Source organism: Electrona antarctica (assembly GCF_951216825.1).
Source record: "Electrona antarctica genome assembly, chromosome: 3".
Classification (NCBI taxonomy): domain Eukaryota; kingdom Metazoa; phylum Chordata; class Actinopteri; order Myctophiformes; family Myctophidae; genus Electrona; species Electrona antarctica.
In genome coordinates, this window is record NC_136808.1 from 1,316,990 (window position 1) to 1,341,684 (window position 24,695).

Sequence of the window (24,695 nt, forward strand, 5' to 3'; positions counted from 1 at the left end):
CGCGTGACCAGGCATTTCTCACATGATGCCTCACCAGAGTGGGGGACCGTGCGTGCAGTAACATATAGAAGTAACTTTTATTTTTATTTTAGGACCCCCCTGGGAGTCCCTGAACCACTTACTTGCCTTGGCCCTGAAATCAAATGACCAATCACAACACAAACACGGATCCTTTAGCTACGCCCAACATTTCCACTTTAACACAAATTACTATTTTACAGCAAATTAAAGACCTGACTGACATTATGTAATAGCAACTACAATGATTGCACAGATACCATTAGTATGATCTGTCATGATTTGCATATCACTTCATAACAAAGTTCCAAAGTGCTGTACAGAGACAAGTTAAAAACAGGTTTGTTAAACAAATTAAATTAATTAAATTAATTAAATTAGAGCTGTTATACCAAAGACAAGAGATATAAAGGAGATAAATATATACTGTATTATGGTTTAGTGTTTAAAGTGCAAGAGCTCAGAGTTCATATGAGTCTGATTGAATGAGGCATTGTTTTTATTTGAAGATTGTGCCAACCACCAAGGGCCGGGACGGACTTGATGGAAAAAAAGTCATTCTTACATTCACATACCTTCAAAAAAAGTCAATCTTACATTCACATAGCTTCAATTACAACCTAACAAACATTTCCATAGTACATTATCCTGATATACCGTATGAACTCACCATCCTTCTAAGGATTCTAACTGTAACAGAATTGTTCAACACATCTGGTCCTTTCTTAATGCTAAATTGCAAGATTCAGTAGAAATATAGTGCCAAACAAGATGAGAGCAAATACTTTAAACCAGGGGTATTCAGACCAAGGACCCCTTAGCTGAGAGAGAGCTCCACTTTTTCATATATTTAAAAGTTTTTCCTGATGCACTTGAACCTTTACTCTTGACTTGAGCCATGGCTCTGTACTTTTGATTTTTGTTTTTATGGGGGTTTTTTTGCCAAAAATAGCCACCTCACAGCACGAGGCATTTTCAGCTAATTTCCACCTCAAAATAGGGATGCCAGGGTTGAAGTGGTCAATGTAAAACAAGAATGTCTCAGTCATAATTGCCACCTGCAGCAAATTCTCGATTATGAACATCCATAATCAGTTTGTGTGCCGCAGCCTCTGCTCAGCTCACGGCTTTACGATGCAGTGTTCAGAGTATGCAGCCAATCACGTTGCGGCGTTCGGACTTCAAAGTATGGGTTTTATGCCGTTCAGACTATGGGTTTTATGGATAAGTCTCCCATTGGCTTAGAGGCAGCCTAGAGGCAGCCAATGATGAAAAAGTTTCCACTAGGTCGTTACTACAGTCACTAGTGACCATGTTCAAGCAGCTGGCCAAAACAAAACAACAAGTGGACCCCATGTTGAAGACCCCTGCTTTAAACCATTGTGTGATCTTGGCAAAATCACTATGGATACAGAATCTATAGACACAGGCCTCTCCTCAGCTCATTCCTTATCCTTGGCTGTTCAACTTTTACACATCCCCCAAACTCGTCTTCCTTCTTTTTTTGTTTCCCTTTACCCCAATACTACAATTGCGTGTTCCATCACATCTCCCTTCAGTGCTCCATTCACAAATTTCACATATGACAGTCAGGTACCGTTAGTACAAGTGTCCTAAACAGATCAGAAGTGTGTGTGTTCCATTCTGCCATCATGTGTCTCAGAACTCCTCCTCAGCGTTCTGACAGCGGGCCTGCTTGAGCAGGGTGAGGCGGGACAGCACCTCGGTGACAGACAGCTCTCCATGGACCTTGTTGTCCCTCGTACGCACGTTGACAGCGTTAGTCAGCCTCTCCTTCTCGCCAACCACTGTCAGAACACACAGAGCATTTCAATGTTGACTTACAGACAGACAGAGGGTTAGGAAACAATTTATATTCAAATTAAAATAATTTTAGAATACAAATGTAATCAACATTGAAGTAGCTTGATCCTCACTCATCATGGTTCATGATTTCCATCAAATAGCCACCTACACTGTGGGTGGCTGGGTTGCAAGGTTAGGAATCACATTTGCCTTCAAATCAAACTACATACTACAGTACTTTGTTTACAAATGCAATCTACATTGAAACTAGAAAAAGTGCCCCTCGGGGCACAGGTCTCCACCAGGGCAAGTCAGGTTGTGGCCTCCAGGTGGCGCTATAATAGGCCAATGTGAAAAGGGTGCCATTTCTTCTTACGCCTTGGATGGCATTTTGTTCCAAAAATGTGTTTTGCAAAAATCCACCTGTTGGTGGCGCTATAACAGGCCAATGTGAAAAGGGTGAGATATATTCCTCAGCCTAGTAGGAAAGTCTGTGAAAGATTTCACATAAATTGCACGCTTCATTCATGATTTGAGGCATTTTGTTCCAAAAATGTGTTTTGCAAAAATCCACCTGTTGGTGGCGCTATAACAGGCAAATGTGAAAAGGGTGGGATATATTCCTCAGCCTAGTAGGAAAGTCTGTGAAAGATTTCACGTAAATTGCACGCTGCGTTCATGATTTGAGGTTTTTTGTTCAAAACGGGCCAATCCTGCCAACTTCGAAAGCCAATGTTAGCCAATTAGGATGGAATATGAAATATCGGACAGATCCGGCTTGAACACATGACTATAGAGATAGTGTGTAATGATTTGCGGGATTTTTGGACAAAATATGGAGGAGCAATATCAAAAGTCGGCCTCCTAGTGGCGCTATAACCGGCCGTTCTGGAATATTTGTGCAGAGGTTCATCGTTGGCATCCAGGGAGTGTGTGTGCAAAATTTGGCATCAACCGGGTTAACGGTGCCGGAGATTAGCTGGTAACAGATGGACGGACACAGACACGGAGCTCCGAGCTCGTGGCAAAAACTGAGTGCCTACTGGACCCCCTCCAGTCTGCGTATAGGGCTGGAAGGGGTGTTCAAGATGCACTTGCCACCTTACTTAATCTCCTGCACAAACACCTTGAAGGTAGTAAAACCCATGCCAGGCTGCTCTTTATTGATTTTTCCTCAGCATTTAATACCATACAGCTACATACATAGATTTTAGACGTTCCCCACAATCCCCCCAGAAGAGACGTTCCCCACAATCCCCCCAGAAGAGTGTCAATGGACAGACTGTAGATATTGTACCCAGCTACAAATATCTAGGCACAATTATTGATGACAAGCTGAAATTCGACCTAAATACTGATGTGAGTGATGTATAAAAAAGGTCAACAACGCCTGTACTGTCTAAGGAAATTGGCTAAGTTCAATGTCGACAAGACTCTGATGAAACTGTTTTACAGTGCCTACATCGAGTCCGTCATTTCTTTCTCGATTATCTGTTGGTATGGTAATCTCTGCATCAGAGACAAGAATTCCCTAGGGAAAATTGTAAAATAATTGGCTCACAAATGAACAGCCTAGACCAGATCTTTAAGAAACAGGTGCTTAACAAAGCCCTGTGTATCCGATCTGATGCTGCTCAACCACTACACGGAGAATACATCCTTCTCCCATCCGGCCTTCGCTTGCGAGCCCCCTGTGCCACAAAAAACAGGCACAAACATTCCTTTGTCCCTGTCTCTATTTGCACACTAAATGCTGCTGTGGGTAGATCTAGGAGATAATCTTATGATAAGCACTTTTACTTTTTACTGTATTGGTCTCGTGCCTAATGTCTATGCACACGCACTTTCTATGACCTATCGCATAGCACTTTAACACCTGCACTTTAATGGTTATGTGCACCTTTGTACTTTGGTATCTGCCAAGTGAACCGTTTGTTTATTTGTACTGTTTCATTGTTTAATGTACCGTCTATGCTGCAACCCAATTTGCCCTTCGGGGACACTAAATAAACTTGAACCTTGAACGGACGGAGTGCAAAACATACTCTCTCCCCATGCCTTCGGCCTGGTGGAGACAATAAATCATGAATGTTCTGGAAATAAATTGAAAAAAAGAATGACCCTGACTGTAGTGGGTAGTTACAGTCGACCCAATTGCTGTCAGTCAGTGCTCATGTAATGGCATAATGGCGACAATCTTCCTTACCCAGAATAAAGTTGCACTGTGCCAACTGAGCATTGCGGATTTTCTTGTTGAGCAGGCAGCTGGAGTCCAAGTCAGCATCTGCCATGAAGCCAGCCTCCACAAACTGCTTACACAACTGACAGCAACACATACCACTCATAAAACACATGGATTAAGGCAATATAAAATCTCACGACTGAAAGAATGTGCAAGTCCTGATTCCTATTGTGCGATTTGTATGAAATATATGAAAGGAAAATAGCTTGTCTAGAACCTCTCAATTCATTTACAGTATAGACTGTCAAATGTGTATTTATACTACTTATGCTCAACCTTGTAGAACAACATATTCTAAATGAATTCTCTCACACCAAAACCCAAAGTGCTAGTTTGACTTGACTGCAACTGTCCCATCTGACATCGCCCATGGACTGCTAAACCTAAACTCTTCGTTAGCAATATCTGTTTTAGTAAATACACTGGTATACATACATGGACGTTCTTAAGTTAACCAGTAAGCATTATGATATAATGTAATATCATGTAGTAGTACATCCAGTTCATATTTATCACCATTTAGGGAGAGAATCTCAGTGTAGATGCAAGATGCCAGCCCAGGTCAGAAGGCCAGGAGTTCTGAGATTATTCTGCTGTTATTCTGTTTTTATGCTTGAATGTTCTTCAATAAATTGTACACTTCACCCGGTCTGGAATATTAACATTTTCCCATAATAACGTGTCAATGGTTTCATTGGTTTGATTAGGGCTGACTCACCCCACAAATGTCAGATTGAAGCGGATTGGAAGCTGGAAGTCCAGCTGAATAGTTGCACACTGATGGTAGCATCCAATCGCATCTTTGATCTTAATGTCAATCTGAAAAACAGCATGTATTATGTTTAGCTGGCTGAGCCCGCTCACTGATTTGAATATATTTTAATTTAAGGGAGAGGAAATACAGAGAAATCACACAGACCTTGGGTCCATAAAAAGCACCATCTCCTGGGTTGAGTTTCCATGGCTCCCCAAACTCATTCAAGCTGTTCTCCAGTTGCTGCCACAGAGGAGAAATAAATAATTTAAATCTGATTCAAGTACCTGTGTGGGACTATGAAGTAGCTACTTCAGTCACACACAGGTGCTTGAATTTGTTTGTTTGCAAGCAATTTCCTGAGGATCAAATGCAAGTTGGGAAACAAACAAATCAAGCACAAGTCATTAATGCTTCCCCGTTTTTACTACCCCGTTTCGCACCAGTGAGGGGAGGGAGGGGCTATCCCACACCGGGCCCGCCGCAGTCAGCACACACAGAAGTCAAGGCAGACGGCTGTGGAACGTGAAGCACAACTAAACGGAGCTGCGCTTATGACTGAAACAACACAAATAAAAACTTCGGCGAAAACATAAGCCCAACACAAAACATTCAGTCACAATGTCCAGTTTGCTAATTCACAACAGTCAATATAAGTAAAATAATATAGTCTTTCCATAGGAGTATCTTTTTATATTTTTCCAAGAAGAATACAGCCAGTAGCATATTAAGTAAAACAATATAGTGGCTATAGGCTATTATGGGAAATTTACCTCAGAGAATGTTTTCATTCTGGATAAAACCATAAAATACTCTTATGGTCGGTCTAATCTCATGGAATAAATGGATGATCAAATGTAGGAGTTTTCATGATAACTAACTGTAACTAGGGCCGTCGCCTTGCATCCCGCCCCTCCCTCCTCTTACTGGTGCGAAACGGGGTAGTAAAAACGGGGACGCATCATTGATGTGTAGACCACTGCAGAACAGAAATGTACTGGTGGCCGCTAAAGAGTTCTGTGTGTGTGCTCTCATGAACAGTACAGTAAGTTTGAGTGTTACTGTTAACCCATTAAGACCTGAGGCTGATTCTACAAATGTTTTCTAAACTAAGCTCTCAAACTTCTTTTGTGCCAAGGACCCCAAAATGATATGCGTTTGTCCACAGACCCCATATATATATATATACTGTATATAGCTAAAATCTAAAATGACAGATGCTTCCCCGTTTTAATGGGTTAACATAATTTTTAAAAATAATGATTTTTGGCTGGTGTTGGACCCTGATTAAACTGTGTACTACAGTACCTTCTCAGCCTGATCCCACACAGCAATGTCACCGAGGTACTTTTCTGGGCGAGTGGACAGGTGAAGCTGGAAGGAGAAGCCAAACACATGGTAGACGCAGCGCAGGAAGTCGAGACAGCCTTTCATCTCAGACTCAATCTGTAGGACACAAGAGGGGAGGTACGGGGGGACGGGGGGAGGAGAGAGAGAGAGAGAGAGAGAGAGAGAGAGAGAGAGGGGTCAGAAACCTAGGTATCTCAGTTCAGAGTAAATATTGCCTGAAAACTGCAGTGTGAAACCCAGTAGTACTTCAGGTCACAAGAGGAGTAGGAGTTATGAACATTAGCTTTACAGTGGTACAGTCACCTGATCCATGGTGCAGTAGGAGTTATGTAGATTTACAGCGGTACAGTCTGAGTCACCTGATCCATTGTGCAGAAGATGTGGGCATCATCTTGCTGGAAGCGCCGCACTCTGGTCAGGCCAGTTAAGGTTCCAGACAGTTCATTTCTGTGGAGGACTCCAAAGTCTGCCAGCCTCAGAGGAAGCTCCCTCCACGACCGAGGTCTGTGGCTGAACATCAGACTGACACAGAGAAAGAGTAGATAAAGAAGGGGGGGGGGGGGGGTGTTAAAGATAAAGAGGGGGGTTATTATAATTCTCAGTTCACAGTCGACAGGAAAGGTTATTCATTTAAACAATATAGACAATAATGACATTCACAAAATAGAGATGAGGGATTGGAAGTGGTTAAACTGGCACAATACAATGTATTATACATTGAAATATGCACAGAGTGCCACACTATGAGCTTGTAGATCTGCCATTTTCGAAAATGTGGCGCAACTCTTTGAATATTATTTCAGAGCGAACGTTTTAAACTCAAATCTTTGCTTCTGGGGGGGTCCCTGGAACTACATATTTTCAGATGGGGGTCCGCAGCCAAATACAGATAATCCTGGGGATCATTGACATGAAAAAAGTTGATCACTGACATAGAAACATGAGGTTTTTCAGAAAACTGTTTAGAAGCCATTTATTATAATTCCTAGGACATCTGGAGACGTCTTGGGCACAAATTGTGTTAACAATCGGTCAAAATGGGTTAATGTACCAGTGTCCGGGGCAGTTCATTGGCTTCAGTGCAAAGATGTCATCCTCCACAGGGAAGGAGAAGATGTTCTCGCTGTAGTGCTGCCAGTGGCCCGACGTCTCCCACAGCGTACTGTTATAGATGTTGGGGGTGGCCACTTCCTGGAAACCTCGTCTACAGTACTCCTCCTGAGGAGAGAGACAGACCTTTCAGACAAAAGCGCCTGATGGGAACCGGAAGGTTCCCAGTTCGATCCCAGGCTCCCCCTGAATGTGTGTCGAAGTGTCCTTGAGCAAGACTCTGAACCCCTAATTGCTACCGATGAGCAGGTTGGTGCCTAGGCTAGGGCAAGTGCTACGGGCCATGGTGGAGTCTGAAAAGGTGGGTTTTCAGACTTCCGCCGTAGTCTGAAAACCCACCTCTTCAGACTCCACCATGGCCCGTAGCACTTGCCCTAGCCTAGCCCCTTAGATAGCACATTATGTAGACTTAGATAGTATTTTAAACAGACTTATAGCTTGTTACGTAGACAGCTCTAGAATTGCATTTTATGTAGTCATAGTACACATGTATAATATATTATATAGTATAGTATCATGTATAGTTTACATAGATACTCCACTGTTACGTTCTTAGTTTACACATGATTCATGATAACTACTTTTTTATATATGTGATGTATGCCATGCTTTTGTTATTGCTTAATGTAAATCGCTCTGGATTAAGAGCGATTTAGGCATTTAGCGTCTGCTAAATGCCTAAATTGTAAATTGTCTTCTATGGTTTCCTCCGCCATTGGTGTATGAATGTGTGTGTGAATGGGTAATGCACAATGTAAAGTGCCTTGGATAAAGGCGCTATAATAAATGCACCATTTTCTCCCATGAAAATCAGTCGGGGTGGTACAAGTCAAGACCCTGTCGCTGTATGAGGCTTAGGTCCTATGATGGCAGTCATTCAGTATGGTAGGATCTGCCAAGAGCTACATACCGACTTGTAAGCAACTCAAAGGAAAATATGGAAATTTCCATGTAACGTTTCTATGGAAATTCCCCATGCGAACACGGAATGACTTTTAAACGTAGTACATTTTGTACTTCAATTAAAAATAATTATAATTGCAAATTCCAACTACTGTAAGTAAATAGAAGTGAGTATAGAAAAAAACTTTATTTTTGGCCACACCAGAAAAAAATGTGTTTTGGCATGTGGCTTCCTCAGTGCATCAATTACACTGTACGAGGACAGTCTGTTGTCTTTAAACTTGGTGGCTCCCAAGGGACATTAGTCTCAAACCTCAGTTTAACAAAAGGGCGTACCACCAAGCGTGGTACCACGTGATGCACTTGTTTTCTTATGGTTGAAATTCCTCTTCTGAGAAAAGCAATTAAAGATTCTTATTGCGGCCCTTTTATGTCTCTGGCTATGAGTAGGTACATTACTGTGAGGAACAAAAGAAAATGTCTGGGAAAAACATGTGAGTCACTGCAGCAAGGTTATATCTGAGCCATTTGAACAAGAGGCCCTTTAATAGATTCTAAAGGGGTTCTTGTTCAAATGGCTCCCAAAGAATACCAGAGAAGTATTTATTTAAAGATGTTTACGCCGCGGACAAAGCCAACTCTTGTTGTGACAAATCATGACAATAAACACAATGTTTTGGGCTGATCAAATAAATAGAAGGCCCAGGATGTTCTTTCAACATGGTCCGACTCTGCACTCACAGCAATCAGCAATAATGTAGACAGGTCAGACAAGTCTATCAACAGTTCAGGGCTGCAACACCAACAATTGATTATCTTGTCCACGCCTCCACGGGGTGTGTGGACTATGTATTCGCTCCCGTGAGTCTGTCACTCTGGCCTGGGCCGTGGCTCAGTGGTCCAGGCACCTTGGCTGGTGATCCAGTCTGGCAGTGTGCCACGGGTTCGATTCCCGATCCCGACGACCTTTACTGCATGTCACTCCCCCATCTCTCTCCCCATTTCCTGTCAGCCTACTGTCTGTCCCTCCATAAAAAATATAAAATAAAGGCGAAAGCCACAAAAAAAAAAAACATTTAAAAGAGTATGTCACTCTGTCAGTCTTAGTTTGCCGGTTCAGGTTAAAAACAAAGGCAGGGAAAAAAACAAAAAAAACACTGCAGGCCGCATAAGGCTGACCTAAGGGCACAGTCACACACATTCGTTTCATATGTGTTGTAGCCAGCAGCAATTAACATGGGGAAAGTCAATTTCCCCATGTTGTATTGCGGGGCTGTGCGCAGCTGACAGGAGTGAGTGTTTTCTGGTGTGTAGTTTGTTTGACTTGTTGGCCCACTGAAGGAAAACTATAAGCGAAATGGCTGCCAAGTGGGGTCAACCACAGCACTTCCTTGCCTTCCTAGTGGTTGACACTAGATTGTCATGCACATTTCTGTTGTCTGTACTGTACTGTTCGTTGGATGACTTAAGCAGGGTTTTGGTGGGTGATGCTTATTTTGGTTTCCTTTTTTTCACCTCCTTATATATATATATATATATATATACACACACACACACACACACACACACACACACTATACAGTGTGTGTGTGTGTGTGTGTGTGTGTGTGTGTGTGTGTGTGTGTGTGTGTGTGTGTGTGTGTGTGTGTGTGTGTGTGTGTGTGTGTGTGTGTGTGTATATATATATATATATGGGCCATTCTACTGAATTGGTTCAAATTCATAGTTGGAAATTGTGTGAAATTTGTAAGCTATTTTGGAAAAACTTTTACCATATTCATGTTGCACCAGATCTAAGGGACACATATTTAGTAAAAGGCACACTCAATTATCATATTGTATTTTAATAATTTATTGGAATCTCTTTCCTCTCCCAACATTTGTCACTACCGAAACAGACTTTTACCTTTGAATAAAGATACTTTTTTTTTGTTTTTTAATTCCCCCCTGTACAGACTATTTTTAAGAATGTATGTAGGTGGTTCCACAATTAAATACATTTAAATTGATATGTTTTTTTTATGTTGAATTATTGAGAGTAATCAAAATCTAAACGCAATATTCTTTGTAAAATGTATAAAGCCTGTCTAATTACTGTACCCTATCAATAAAGATAAAAAGGCCAAAAAAAATATCTTATCCATTAGTGTAGATTTTCGTCTTACACAAACATTAAATTCCCATTGACAATGAATGGAGAATTTACGTCATATGTGGACGAGCAAATCGACATGTTACGTCATGATGATGTACGATGATAAGAGTGCCCCTCACTTCACACAGGTTTTCTATAATGTACACTTTTTCAATGTATACAACAGTGAATATGATTTATTTTATTTTGCATAGAAATGTATATCTGTATGTCTTGGAGGACCCTTATAAGTCTTAGTGCTTTTTTCTGGTTTTATCCTCTTAACAGATTTTGTATTTCCTTGGGTCATTCTACAAACAAAGTTTTATCATATATAATATTGCTCCACGACAAACCACAAAGTCTATCAAGATGTACTGGTCCATGTTAAACACAGGGTTAGGGTCCTTGAGGACTTGATTCATCATCAAATGTGACTGTGGCTGTGACAAATGTGGTTTAAAGTGTGGCACTGTCTGGACCCTCCATGAGTCCTGAGTACAGAGTAGGTGGTAAAATAATCACTTATCCAGCCATTCAGACTGCACAAGTTGTGTATCCGGGTTTACTAAATGACTTGCATGCTCTTGTCTTAAATGTCAAGTTTAACAAAAAAAAAGTGCAATCCTCGCTTTCTTGATTACATTGTCAATTTTAAAAACATATGGCTGAAATCGTTGTTAACCCATTGCAACTGTGAAGGCATCTGTGTCCTTTTAGAGTTTAACCACAACCATGCTGTTTTCGTGCTCACACCCAGACACCCAGGCACCCAGCCAGCCACCCACCAACCCACACACAGTCACTTAAGGAAGTGGTTGCACCACTTAAAAAAAGTACGATATTACATGAAAATGTATAATATCGTTGCTGTCGTAAAAATCGTAAATTAATGCCCTACTTGATTTTACTACAGCATCACACAAGAGCGTCAAAAGTAGCAGATCCGCAAGCTCGAAACGTGGCGTGGCACATTTTGAGCTTGTAAATCTGCTACTTTTGCTGCTTTTAAATTGGAATCCTGGTCCCGGGCGGCTGGCGTAGCTGTCTGGGCACCTTGGCTGGTGGTCAAGTCTGGCAGTGTGCCGCGGGTTCGACTCACGATCCCGACGGCCTTAACTGCGTGTCACCCTCCCCCCCCCCCCCCCCCCCCCCCCCTAACCACTCTCCCCGTTTCCTGTCAAGACTACTTTCATCTATCCCTCTATCAATAAAAAAGACAAAAGGTGAAGGCCAAAAAATAAATCTTAAATTGGAATCCTGAAAATAAATAGTTTGGAGGATACATTTCCGGCAATTACATTACATTACCTTCCAATCAAATTAGCACACATAAATGACTAGTTGACTTTTTTGGGGCTTTTATGGCTTTATTGATAGGACAGTAGACTGACTGGAAATGGGGAGAGAGATGGGAAGTGACACGCAGCAAAGGTCATCAGGATTGGGATTCAAACCTGCGACACGCTGTCAGGCTGGCATTGCAGTCTAGGGTGCCTGAACCACCACGCCGGTGGCCCGGGCCAGCAGGGGTACCCCTGTTTATTATTGGAGGGAACATGTTCCCCCCCTCCTGCTTCCTATGCCCCTGTGAACTCATGTGTTAAGGCAGGGTTGTGTAATCAAGCAGTCCTACTTATGCATTAAGGGTTGTGTAGTCAAGCAGTCCTACTAGTGCGTTAAGGGTTGTGTAATCAAGCAGTCCTACTCGTGCGTTAAGGGTTGTGTAGTCAAGCAGTCCTACCCTGATGAACTCTGTGAGGGTGTTGTAGATGTAGGCTCCCCGTGGCAGGAAGAAGCAGCTTCCGGGGCTGAGATCATGGAAGAAGAACAGTTCTTGATCCTGTGGACAGAGACAGAAGGACGTGTTAATGACTTCACAGATACAAAGTGTCCACAAACTCCTCTCCACACAGCGGGGGAGCCACCTAATCAACACGCGTACTCACTGTACAAATACCAGCTGAACTGACAGGCCAGAAGGTTCGCAGTACTTCGCACGCACACACACACGCACGCACACACGTCTGGTATGCAATCCATGTCCTCGCAACAGCGTTGTGTCCAAATGTGACTCATGACTTTGAGCCTTCTTCCCTCACTAGGTGGTCCATTTAGAAACCCCCTAAAGAACCCTGGTGGTCCCTGGACTCCACTTTGAGAACCACTGCTGTGGTTATAATAAAAAGGTACACATGTATTTAAATCACTAATTGAAATCTAACAGAAATTACTATTGTTGGTTTGGGGCTGTACCAGAGAACCATCTTTAACCACTTAAACCCTATAAACAATACTTTGTTGACTGGGGTCCCCCAGGATCTATACTAGTAGGCTCCTTACTCTACATCAAATCTCTGAGTTGAAAATAGCTGCTCTACAAGGCAAGCTCACAACGTATCAAGACACTTGAGCTTGTAGAGCTGCTATTTTCGCCTAATATGGCATGGTTCCATGTGGGGCGGGAACCCCTTTTGGTGTTATAACCCTCCTGGACGGGAACCCCTCTTGGGGTTCTGTACAGTATTCAAAAATGTAAAATATTTGATGCTGCTATATAAATATTTGAAGTTTTTCAGAAAACTTAGGTCAGGATTTAGAAGGCTTTTTAGAAGATGCCTCAGTCCAAAATGGGTTAAAAGAACATGGCCCTCCTTACGGGCTTTCACCAAAGGAGGCCTTGGTTTGGGGGGTGATGGAAAGCATTTGAATCAGAGCTGCCGTCTGTTTCTCCCATGGTGACAACAGATTCAGCCTGGGCAACCAGCTGAGTCAATTAATTAATCACATGTCATCAGTGGAGTGATAAGTGGAGGCCTCGCACCCTCAACCGGTGTCAAACCAGAGACATAATGTACGTAGACGCCATATTGCAGGCGCTATATCTGTGCAGTAAGATAAAAGTGGTATACAGTAGGGCATTCACAAAAGAAATCGATGCATCGATTTATCAATGTCATTAACACAAGTCGATTCAGATTAGGAGAAGTCGAAAGTTAAAAAAATCAGTCGATTCTGATTAGGAGAAGTCGAAAGTTTAAAAAATCAACTGCAGCAGGTGTCCCACTATTGACTGGCTGACTTTGAACTGCGCTGTGTCAGAGAAGTAACAGGTAGACGCGCGCAAACTTTATCCCCAAACGATACCCACAGGGCTCTTCAACTGGCGCTCCACGGGCCAAATGCGGCCCGTGGAGCGCCCCCTAGTGGCCCTTGGAAAACCCTTTTTTTTTTAAGAGAGAAAGTTACAGGTATGATGTGTGCGATATATAAAGTGCTAGATTATCATAATGACAGTAATCCTAAATTATATTCTATTATATTCAAGGGCGTTTGGAGAGAAATTAGACACTCCTGCAGCGTGTGTGTGTGTGTGTGTCAGTGTGTATGCTCGTTGACGCTCGTTCTGTCAAATAGGTCTATTCTAAGGTATAGCATATACTTGTATAGACATATCACCCTGTGCTCATACTGTGCACAAATGTATTAGTCTACATAAATCTTTGTGTTTGAACACAAAATGCATTTGTAGAATCCAAAAAAATGTGCGCTTCGCTCGCACGCTGTGTGGCCCTCCACACACAATCATTCTACAGTTGTGGCCCCGGACCTAATCTAGTTGAATACCCCTGATCTACAAGCTCACAGCTCACAGCACATTGAAATACAGGTGTGCCTTTCGGCTATTTTTATATAAACGTTATAAACGTTTGAAAGCCAGTGCACTAATAATAATACTCACTTTTCCGATCTTGCGGTGGTCTCTGTTCTTGGCCTCTTCCTGGAAGCGTTCCCACTCCTTGAGCATCTTGGAGTCGGGGAAGGAGATCCCATAGATCCTCTGCAGGGTCTCCATGTCAGAACGCCCCTCCCAGTAGGTAGAGGAGTTCTGGTGATGACACATGGTAAAACCGCAAAACCATCAGTGTCATTTTAGTTTTTAGTCCGGACCGGGGATATATATAATACAAAGTCGGGGTGTGGGCTGTGTTATTTACTGTATAGGCTCGTTTGTCAGCCTTTTGGTTTCATAATCATCTCATGTATAATCATTTGGCCTTTTGCATTTAGTCCTCTGTACATGTACCATCTGCAATGTCCCTCACTGCTCCCTGTGGCACTGGCAGAAGTCAGAAAATAAACCGTCCACTTGTAGCACTCCTCTCATCCATGTGTCATTCAAGGCATAGAAATATTTCACAGGCTTTTAAAGTGCGTTGCACTGACTAAAAGGTACCAAAACACCTACATCACAAAGCACACACGCACAGACACCAGGAGTACGCACTGTACTTCTATTTCACTTGGTCTCTGGCTGTCCTAATCGTTGATGCTCCAAAATAGAGCAGAGCTCTGAAAGACCACAGTCTGATGACATGCATGTCTGACGCTTTCAATGTATCAGGGCCTTTATATTCTTCTGTTCACTCTATAACTTGAGGGAATATGCACAGCAGCTGATATTGTGCATGTTGGCTCACTGGACAGACAGACGGACGGACGGATGGACGGACGGACGGAGAGAGAGAAGGTCCAAACCTTTGGCATGGTTCCTCAGAGGCAAGGCATCTATAGGGGGGTCGGTCCATCTGTCTGTGTATGTGTGTCAGTGTCTGGAGCTAGTCTCACAAACCGCTGGACCAATCAGCGCTACATTTCTTGTGCCTCTGATTGGGGGGAAACCGTGCCCATATTTGAAGTCATATCTCATAGATACTGTATGTTATGATACCTGACCTACACACACACACACACACAGCATTAACACATTTTTACACAGAACGACAAAAAAGCCCCATGTCAGATTTTACATAGCATGCTGCCATTCCAGAATCAGAAGTGTACCACTAGACTAGAGCATCCACATCTAGTGATATTTGTTTCTAAACACAGTCCTTCTAACTACAGCAGAGCACATTCACAGACACTCCAGGACAACTGTGTAAGCCTGTACAAATAGCCTGTAAACACAGTAACTAATCACAGTGACTGTAATCATAGTGACACATGAATGTGTTTGTGTGATCAGAAATACTCTGAAGGAGACATTCCTTGGGTGGTAAAGTGCCTGCCCACCACCGCAGAGGTTGAGGGTTCGAATCCACCGTGGTGCATCCGGCTTTGTTAGGCATCATTTGGCCCGTGTTCGGGGGAGGGAAGCCGGGCAGGGAGGGTGAGGAGAGCAGACCATATCACACCCATCTTCCCAAGTCAACTGTGCCTTTTACATGGATGTCAATTTGACTCTGCGACTACGTGTGCTGTTTAACCACTTAAACCTGCTACTCTTAGTAAAATGGACCTGGGTTTCAACTGTACTTGGCAAGCTTTGTTTTCCCTCTACACCAAATATCTTTGTTGAAAATACATCTGCTATTTTCGGCAAATGTTCCCCCGCAGAATAGGGATGCCGAGGCTCGAGTGCAGCAGAACAACAGTGCTCTCCAATTCCATGTCTGTACTACTTAATGTAAAAGAGCTAATGACTATAGCACTGAATATTGCCCACATAGTCTACAGTATACTGAATCCTAGATTATATGTTGTATTGAACGTACATGTTGTACTTGCTTGTAAACATGTAATAATTGGCATAGATGGGGGGAATTATCGTGTAGTACAGCGTGCTAGATGCCAGCATGTTAATTCCATGCTGGACATCATCTGTTAAATATCCTTTTTGTTGTTGTTGCTTAGGAACAGTAGATACTGGTCACACAGATTTCTGACCAACTGGTGTGACTTGGAACCGAGTTCTGGGGCAGTATAAAGCCCAACACACACCGTCTGTGAAGCGGGTGCGCAGCCACGCCCACGGATTCCCGGATGGAGGCCGCGTGGCAACGCCTGGAAAATAGAACAGCGGCGTATCGGAGCGTCAGGCGAGGCGTGAACGCGCGCCAGCGCGCGTCTGACGCCGCCGGGGTGGGATAGGTTCATTGAAAATAACGGAGGCGGCTGTTTTGACGGGCGGCGTTCACAGACGGTGTGTGTTAGGCTTCAAACACCTTTCTTTTCTTTCTTTCTTCGATTCAGCAAGCCCTTCTGATTGATTGATTGATTGATTGAAGTATTGATTAACAGTTTGCAGAATTACAGTACATTTCAAGCACAACTCAATACAAAAACTTTCTGAATCTAAACAAAGGTCTTGTTCGTTTGGAGTGCGTTCCCGACACATTCAATGCCAGAATAAATTATCGTTTAATTCACCCAATGCCACAATATTTCTTATGTCTTATTTTGAAGGCGAAAATCTCACGGGCCAGAAACCGGAAGTAAAAGTGGCTATGTAATTAAAATGTCTACCGCAATGTTATTTTAATTCATCCATAACAAACGCTATCATCAACGCTTCAGTTATATAGAATGAGTTAAAACAAGTCAACGTTGGAGCATAATCGCTGGGCAGTTTAATTTGTCAACGTAGACAAGTGGTTCAAAAGACAACCCAGTCTCATTCACTTACCTTGTAGATCTTCATGGCTTTAATCTTTCCAGTGTGTCTGACATGGGGTCCCCTGCACAGGTCAATCAAAGGTCCGCACCTGTAGATTGTGAAAAATTCTATTAGAAATGGCAGTTCCACTGTGCGGAAACAATTAAATCATGTGTTCTCTGGATTAAATCAAGCCATCTCAGTAATATCACTGACTCACTAACCTGTAGACAGTGGTAGTGGGTGTGGTGACTTTCTCGTTCAGAATGCGACACTTGAATGTGTTGTACTAAAAGACAAATGGCTCACATTAAGAGACATTCCGAGTAGAGGAATGCCATCATAGGCAAAGAATTATATAAAAAATATATTGTTTTTCATTTCAATATCATATTGTTCTGGATTCCTTACACATTTTGAATGGCATCATAGGCAAAAAATTGTTTGTGACTACATCATCATCATCTTTTATTTTTATGCTTTGATAAATATACAGACTTTATACATTCTCTTCTGTTCCCATTTCTTGATTGCATTGCATATATTTTTATTTGCACCATTGTTTCATTCCGTTTCCATGTCCGTGAAGCACTTTGTAAATTTGTTTTTTTTAAAGTGCTATATAATGTTCATTATTATTATCCATTATTATAAGAGATGGAAGTAATGTCATATTTTATTCCAAAGATTTCCAGAGCATTGCAGGAACCGGACAGGTTGTGCAAGAATGGGTTTCTCACCTTAAACATCTTCAGAAGTGTCTCCTTGCTGACCTCCAGCCTCTCGAAAGCCTGTTTGTCCTTCACCACGGCCTTACACAGTGTCTCCAGGTCCCCAAATTCATTGCTGGACACACTCCTAGAACAACATATAACATATTGTCGCTGTCGCGAAGAAATATCTTATCTCCATATTTTAACTGTTTTTGCCCGTAAATGAACACCCTTTTTGATCAGACTATAGCGTCACACAAAAACATCAAAAGTAGGCTGGGCCGTGGCTCAGCAGTCCAGGCACCTTGGCCGGTAGTCCATGTCTAGCAGTGTGCCGCGGGTTCGACTCCCGATCCCGACGGCCTTTACTGCATGTCACCCCCCCATCTCTCCCCATTTCCTGTCAGCCTACTGTCTGTCCCTCTATAAAAAAATATAAAATAAAGGCGAAAGCCAAAAAAACAAAAAAGTAGCACTTGAATGTGTGTAGTAGGCTTGAAATGTGGTGCCAAGTGAAGCTTGTACTTTTGAATTTGAATTCTGAAAGGTAACAGTTTTTGGACATATGAGGTTTCTACCCGACAGAGACAATATACTCTGATTCTGCAAACTATATGTTTGCTAAATTATATAAATTAATTCTGTGGAAAAGGAAAGTGGAAACAACAGCATCAACTGGGATAAATACGCGTTAATTACAGTAAATAACTCAATAAATGAGACCTGCAGGTTTTGCAGTCGGACCAGAATTCTGCACTGACCAGGTTCTTCTAATAATCCACTCCTGGTCTGCAGCCCTGCTAAAACATCATTGGGCACACAGTGTGCTCTGCATGAGACACACACTCACCATCCTGTGTTTAGTATCTCACTTAGCAGTCAAGAAAATGCTTATGCCTGATTTATCCTTAGTTGTGCGCCGGCATTGCGCATCACCAGAAATAGGCGATCTACAAGCTCACAACATGTCACAGAGCGTCGGGTTGTGAGTATAACTCAGGCTTTATGGTGATTGTACTTTGCTTACGTGTGCTCATCCATGTACATGTCATAGTAGAAGCCATTCTCAATGGGGGGTCCATAACATAAGCAGCCTCCATAGTAACACTCCATTGCTTCCCCCAGGATGTGAGCACTGGAGTGCCAGTATACCTGAAAGACGAAAAAAAATGACACTGTCAAATTAGATGATGCTCCTCATGTTAAAATGGATGCAATTACCTAGTTAGTTGGAATTGTGTTATTTAACACAGAAACGTCACTGCTGAAATAAATTCAATTATTTCACTGAAAACTGTAATAAATAAATTGAAAGGTCACTCAGATTGTTCAGCTGGAGCACACTGGAATATGTTCTCTAACATTCATCCAAAACATCCATATCTTTTGACAAAAACATTTTAAAACACTGACATTGAACATAGCACAGGTTGTGATCGTGATTCATTATGCTTTATTTTAGTCAGAGAGTGAATAGAGACAAGGACTATTAGTATAATAGAGCCCTTTTTATGTGGTACGAGCTCTTATTCGGTGAACTACAGAGGAGTGCCATTTACGGTTGATTTTAATTGGAGGGCCACAGAGTGATTTCCTCCTAAAAACGCACGCACGCACGCACGCACGCACGCACGCATGCACGCACGCACGCACGCACGCACGCACGCACGCACGCACGCACACACACTTAACATTGTTATTAAGCTACACAACACATTTTCACTGCCCACTTCTCACCAAAGCACTGCGTCAGTCCTACTCACCGCCTGGGCATCCTCGTTGTCAAAGCGGAGAATCTCCAGAGAGCAGTTTTTCTCCAAAGGTCTGTCCAGGTCCCACAGCTCCCCACTCACCCGAGAAATCACTGCGTTGTCGGCAAGGCCCTGACTAATCGACAAAACACATTAGTGTCTGAAAGAGCTTTTTGTTGTGGGAGTATTTGCTACAGTACATTTTGCACATGTATTGTACGTAGAATTTTGTTCTCTGCATTTACCCATTAGGAGCAGTGGCTATATCATTAACACAAGATGGGGGGGGGGGGATTAGTTAGAATGTAGACAGATGCCAGGTTCATTAATTTGACCTGGCATCCAATAGTGTCAATATACATATCATTTATCATTTATGTTTTGATAATTATACTTAGACTGATGCTAGGTTCACCTATGATCCTAGATTACACTGATTACACTGTCTCTATTAAAGCATGCCATAAGGAAGATCCTAAGTGGTCTATAACTGGCTGCAATGGTCACAGGACAAATCTAAATAGTACCAGTGTATTCCTCATCCTTGAAAATGTAAATTAGTCACCAGAATCAAGATCCTAGGTGGTCTAGAACCTGAATTTGTAAAATAACAGCAGGTGATGGCCATTTTGGAAAATGGCTGTCATGGTCACCACAGGACAAATCTGCGATGGCCCTATAGCCAAAAATGTTCCTTATGGCATGCTCTAACTGTGTGCCAAATTTCATACATTTATCGTAAAGTGGAGGCGCTACAGTCTGCTAAATTCCACAATTGTAAATTGTAATGCCCACTATAGATACAATAATGACTAGATAGAATGAACATCTAATTGTTACTAACAATCAAGACATTCTTGATTGATTGATGTAATAATTGAGTAAAAAATAAACAGCATGTGGTACAGTCAGACATTAAGATTAAGGCTAAAAGGGGACTTGTTTCCATTGTGGTCAAAACATCTATTAGACAAAAAAAAACATATCCAGCAGGTGTCCTACAATACCTGATACCACAGGCTAGCTGGTAGGGGGTGCTGACCCAGGCCAGTCCCTCCACTTTGCGACCGTCCGGAAGCTCAATAGTGATTGGCTTTCCGTCCGCAGCTCTTCTCGCCTGCAGGGCATCGCTCTCCTTCTTCAGCTCCTCGTACATACTCAGTCGCTCTGCTATGTAGCCAGGCAATGGCTTCACCTGGGGACACAACACACGAGAATGAGTCACACACGCGCGCACGATTGTAGATCTGCTATTTTCAATATTTATCATACAAGGAATTATATGGGGATTATTTGGTTAATATGAACACAAGCAAGCAGTTGGTGGATGTAGAGAAGGATTCTATGTGATGGTGTAGTAGTTGAACACACTTTTTTTCCACCTCCGGCTTCCTGTCCTTTATTGTCCTTATTGTCCTTCTTTTCCTTCTTGCCCTTGTCAGCTGGCTTGTCACCTGGCCTGGCATTAGGGATCACCACCTGTTAAGAGCACGTGCATAACGTATATCAATTTAATTTGTATGATAAACATAATCAACACCACATCACATTTCATTAGTACAAAAGTACAAAACATTAAACAATAAAGTTATCACACATTTAGCACTGCTCTGATTGTATTTAAACAATATAAACAACGTTAAACTCACGAACATTGCAGCTGTACGGAAAGCTTGAATTATCCTCTATCTGCAAAGTGTTTGTTTCATAAATATCCACTGTAGACATAATTATTATGAGCTACTTTCTGCCTGTTTGGAAGCACTTGTTTTCAATAACGCAATGTCCTGTCTCCTGCTGCCTTCTGCATTATGTGCAATTTTGAAACAGGTGGTATGCAAGATTAAGAACGTTGAGTGATTTCCAACGAGCGCTTCCAAACTTTAACACTTGCAACACTGCAATCACCTGCACCGAATTTATTGATAGAAAGTAGTTCATATGTCTATGGTGGATTTCTTTGAAACAAACACTTGCAGATAAAGGATAATTCAAGCTTTCCGTACAGTTGCAAATTAATGTTGGTGAGTTTAACGTAGTCCTATCTAATAATGAATTGCATTTTTATAGCGCTTTTCTATGCACTACGTGCCTACTCAAAGCGCTTACAATGATTCATTCATTCATACATTGGGAGGTGAAGCGGCGAACAGTCGACGCCAGCGTCCTCACTTCCCACACCAATGGTGGCAAGCTCACACCGACCGACTCATTGGAGGCAATGTAGGGTTCAGTGTCTGTCGGGATTCGAACCGCCGACCCATGGATCATTGGACGACCTGCTCTACCTCCTGAGCCACAGCCGCCCAATACAATCAGATAGGACTTCTGTGCTGTCAAAGGTTGGTAATTGGTATTGCAAATCTAGTTTCCAGATATTAAAAATAGGATCTTAGAGTTACTTGTGGCTAGCTGATATGATGGTTCTGTGTATTCTGGGGACTTCATGTATTGTCTTGGCATTATGGGTTATGTGCTATGTTGTTTTGTGCATTATGGTTATGTGTTTTCTGTTGGAACAGAGTAACAGACTGTGAAGATGAATATCCCAGAGGGGACAAATGAACAATGCATACTACCAGTAAGACGCCTGAGGGCGAGAAGCGACCTCGCCCTAAAGGAAGAGGTCACGTGCACACATCCGCCTGGGTGACAGCAGACTGCTTGGTGAGCGCTGGCACTTTAGAATGGGGGTCAGATCAACATATCCGCCTGGGTGACAGCAGACTACTGGACAAGCGCTGGTGCTTTGGCATGGGGAGTAAGATCTTAATTTTCGGGCCTGTTGAGAACTCCCAGTTTTCGCTGGCTACCGGGCCATTCCATAGGATCAACATATGGAATGTCAGAACAGGTCAGCTCTATATATATGGAGATCTAAGGGTTTGAGGTCAGATGTAGAGTTGTTGAACAATATTGATGACATCAGGGATCTCCACATATGGGCTTAATATTGATGACATGATCAGGGATCTCCATCCCTGATGATGTCACATGTTCCATCCCTGCTGTCACGTGACAGGAAATGCACGATTCCATAGTTAACTGTGACCTTCGGTCGCAACTAATCTACTATTATTATTAAAAGGTGCCAAGCCCAAGAGAACATGATGCAATTGATTGATTGATTGAAGTGTTTATTAACAGATTGGAGAATTACAGTACATTTCAAGCACAACTCAATACAAAACTGTTAAACTGTGGACGACACCAAAAATAGCCAGGGAGCCATAGGCCCAAAATGCTATCAAAAGTTCAAAACCAATTGCTTTTAGCTTGTTAACCAGTATGGAGTGGTTCACGGTGTCAAATAGCCCGTCTCCGGACCCCCCGGGTTGAGCTCCTTTGGACCCCTAACCCGTAGGGTCCGGTATCACCGGCTTCAAGCGACATGGGATGCAATCTGATTTACCCTGATTTACCCCTGTGCTGCGGTGTGGGTGTCACACTGACATATTCCAAAAGAAGCATATGAACGCTATAGGAGACAACGAACCTTTGGCAGCTCTGAAATTCTCTCTTCGGTCCCTCCTTGTTGACATCTCGGTTGGCTAGCTGCGCCTACGAGGCGCGTAGGGAGGCGCAGCTAGCCAACCGAGATGCTGGAGGCGGTACAATGGGATGTCAACAAGAGAGAATTTCAGAGCTGCCAAAACGGTCGTACAAACATTAAAAATACTTAACGGCTTCTGAGCCGTTCGCGGGGGGGGGGGTCAGAAGGTTCGTTGTCTCCTATAGCGTTCATATGCTTCTTTTGGAATATGTCAGCGTGACACCCACACCGCAGCACAGGGGTAAGTCAGGGTAAATCAGATTGCATCCCATGTCGCTTGAAGTCGATGATAAGGAACCCTACGTAAAGTCATCAAAATGTCAGAAACTTTAACGTAGGGTTCCGAAAGGAGCTAGGTGTCAAACGCCTTTGAGGTCCAGCATGACCATGCCACAGTATTTGCCAGCATCCACATTTTGTTTGATATGTGGTCGCTCAAATAGAGAATTCAAAGCAAACACCCTTGGTCTGCATGGTTGTGGCACTGGGTAACACCATAGACATATATACATAGACGCCTCATTTGCCGCTGCAGTTCATTGGAGCGACGTGTATCCCAATGAAGGCGGAAGTGCAGTGCTGAAGGCTTTTTTTTTTTTTAACAAATCTTTATAACAGTCATGACAATATACATTACAAAACAAGACAAAAAACAAACACAAACAACAAAGTTATTAACAATACAACATCAGAGCCAGGGGGGATTAGATTACTAACAGAAAACATTAAAAGAGTGAACACAAAGCAACAGTTCTCCGCAGCTTTCTTATTTAGAAGTGCTGAAGGCATTTGCTGAAGGCGACTGCGTCGCTGCCCGAGTGACGTCACTCATGTGAATCCTCCATGTCTCTCGCTGTCACTCAAGTGACTACTGGCCAATCACAGCGCGTCTTTTCCGGGACTTATGTTACGCACGCGGAAGCTTGACAAGTTTCCGCTTTGCTTCCGCTATTCTTCGCAAGGAATGTCGGGAAAATAGTGCCTTCAATTTTGACACACGCCTCAGAGCCGGAAGGGGCGTCTATGTATATATGTCTATGGGTAACACAGGGTGTCACTGCTATTTCTAGAAAGGGGGAGTAGAGTAGCCAGGGGGCGTGGCAAAGAGAGAGTAGTCAGCAGCTGCATTCTTATTACTACTTTTCCTTATATTAGATAATTATATTATTATAATGACGTGGTACAATAACAGAAGTAAACAGATCTAGCCAGGAGGCGTTGCCGCGTTCCTCTACCTTGTTATCTGGTGGGTTCTTGCTAGTGTTCCTATGTGGAGCTTTGACAGTGACAGTGGCTGCTGGTGACTGCCGCTGCTGGGCCTCCAGCTGCAGCTCTGCCTGCAGACCTCGGCGGAGGTGCACCAGCCGGTATGTGAGCTTCTCATTCTCGCTGCGGAGGCTCTCCAGCTCCGGGGAGACGACGGGGACGGGGACACAGGCGATATTCAGACCTCCGTTCACCAGGCCGTCACGAAGACTCGTTATCTCCTTAGTGAGGAGCTGAATTTGGTGCTCCTGTGCGGCCAGGCGTGCAGCCATGCACTCCGCCATCTTTAAAATCTCTTGGAGAAAGAAACAAACGTCTTGATCAGCTGCGTGGGGGAGAACAGCGCCCTCCTGTGTTGTTGTGGTTGTTGTTGACGACTGTGTCGCTCACATTTTAGAACCCCAAACAGTTTACATTGATGTTCTTAATTACATTCTTAAAGACCAATAACAAATTATTTAATTCATATGTCTGCCTTTTAAAATGAATTTCAACCGACAGACAATTGGCCCCGTCACCTCATCTGCAGTACCGGGTACAAACATTAGAGGGCAGTGCCACATTTTGCTGACACTATACATAAGTTGACAGTTCACCAGCATGCGCTGTCATAGGCCTATCTCACAGCCCGTTTTTCACGCCCACTTCCGGTAAAT

The 24,695-nt window shown here is 42.9% G+C and overlaps 1 pseudogene across 1 annotated transcript; it reads right to left on the reverse strand.

Moving 5' to 3' along the window:
* Positions 1-1,039: 1,039 nt before the first annotated feature.
* LOC306920075 (threonine--tRNA ligase 1, cytoplasmic-like) lies at positions 1,040-24,380 on the reverse strand (annotated as a pseudogene). Its single transcript, XR_013792506.1, has 17 exons — positions 24,009-24,380; positions 20,592-20,699; positions 20,228-20,415; positions 19,233-19,356; positions 18,497-18,621; positions 17,497-17,614; positions 16,981-17,045; positions 16,787-16,865; positions 14,060-14,206; positions 12,062-12,160; positions 7,222-7,388; positions 6,530-6,692; positions 6,129-6,266; positions 4,986-5,063; positions 4,785-4,885; positions 4,031-4,145; positions 1,040-1,826 (listed from the first exon to the last, which is right to left on the reverse strand). The product of XR_013792506.1 is annotated as a threonine--tRNA ligase 1, cytoplasmic-like (transcript).
* Between the last annotated feature and the right edge of the window lie 315 nt (positions 24,381-24,695).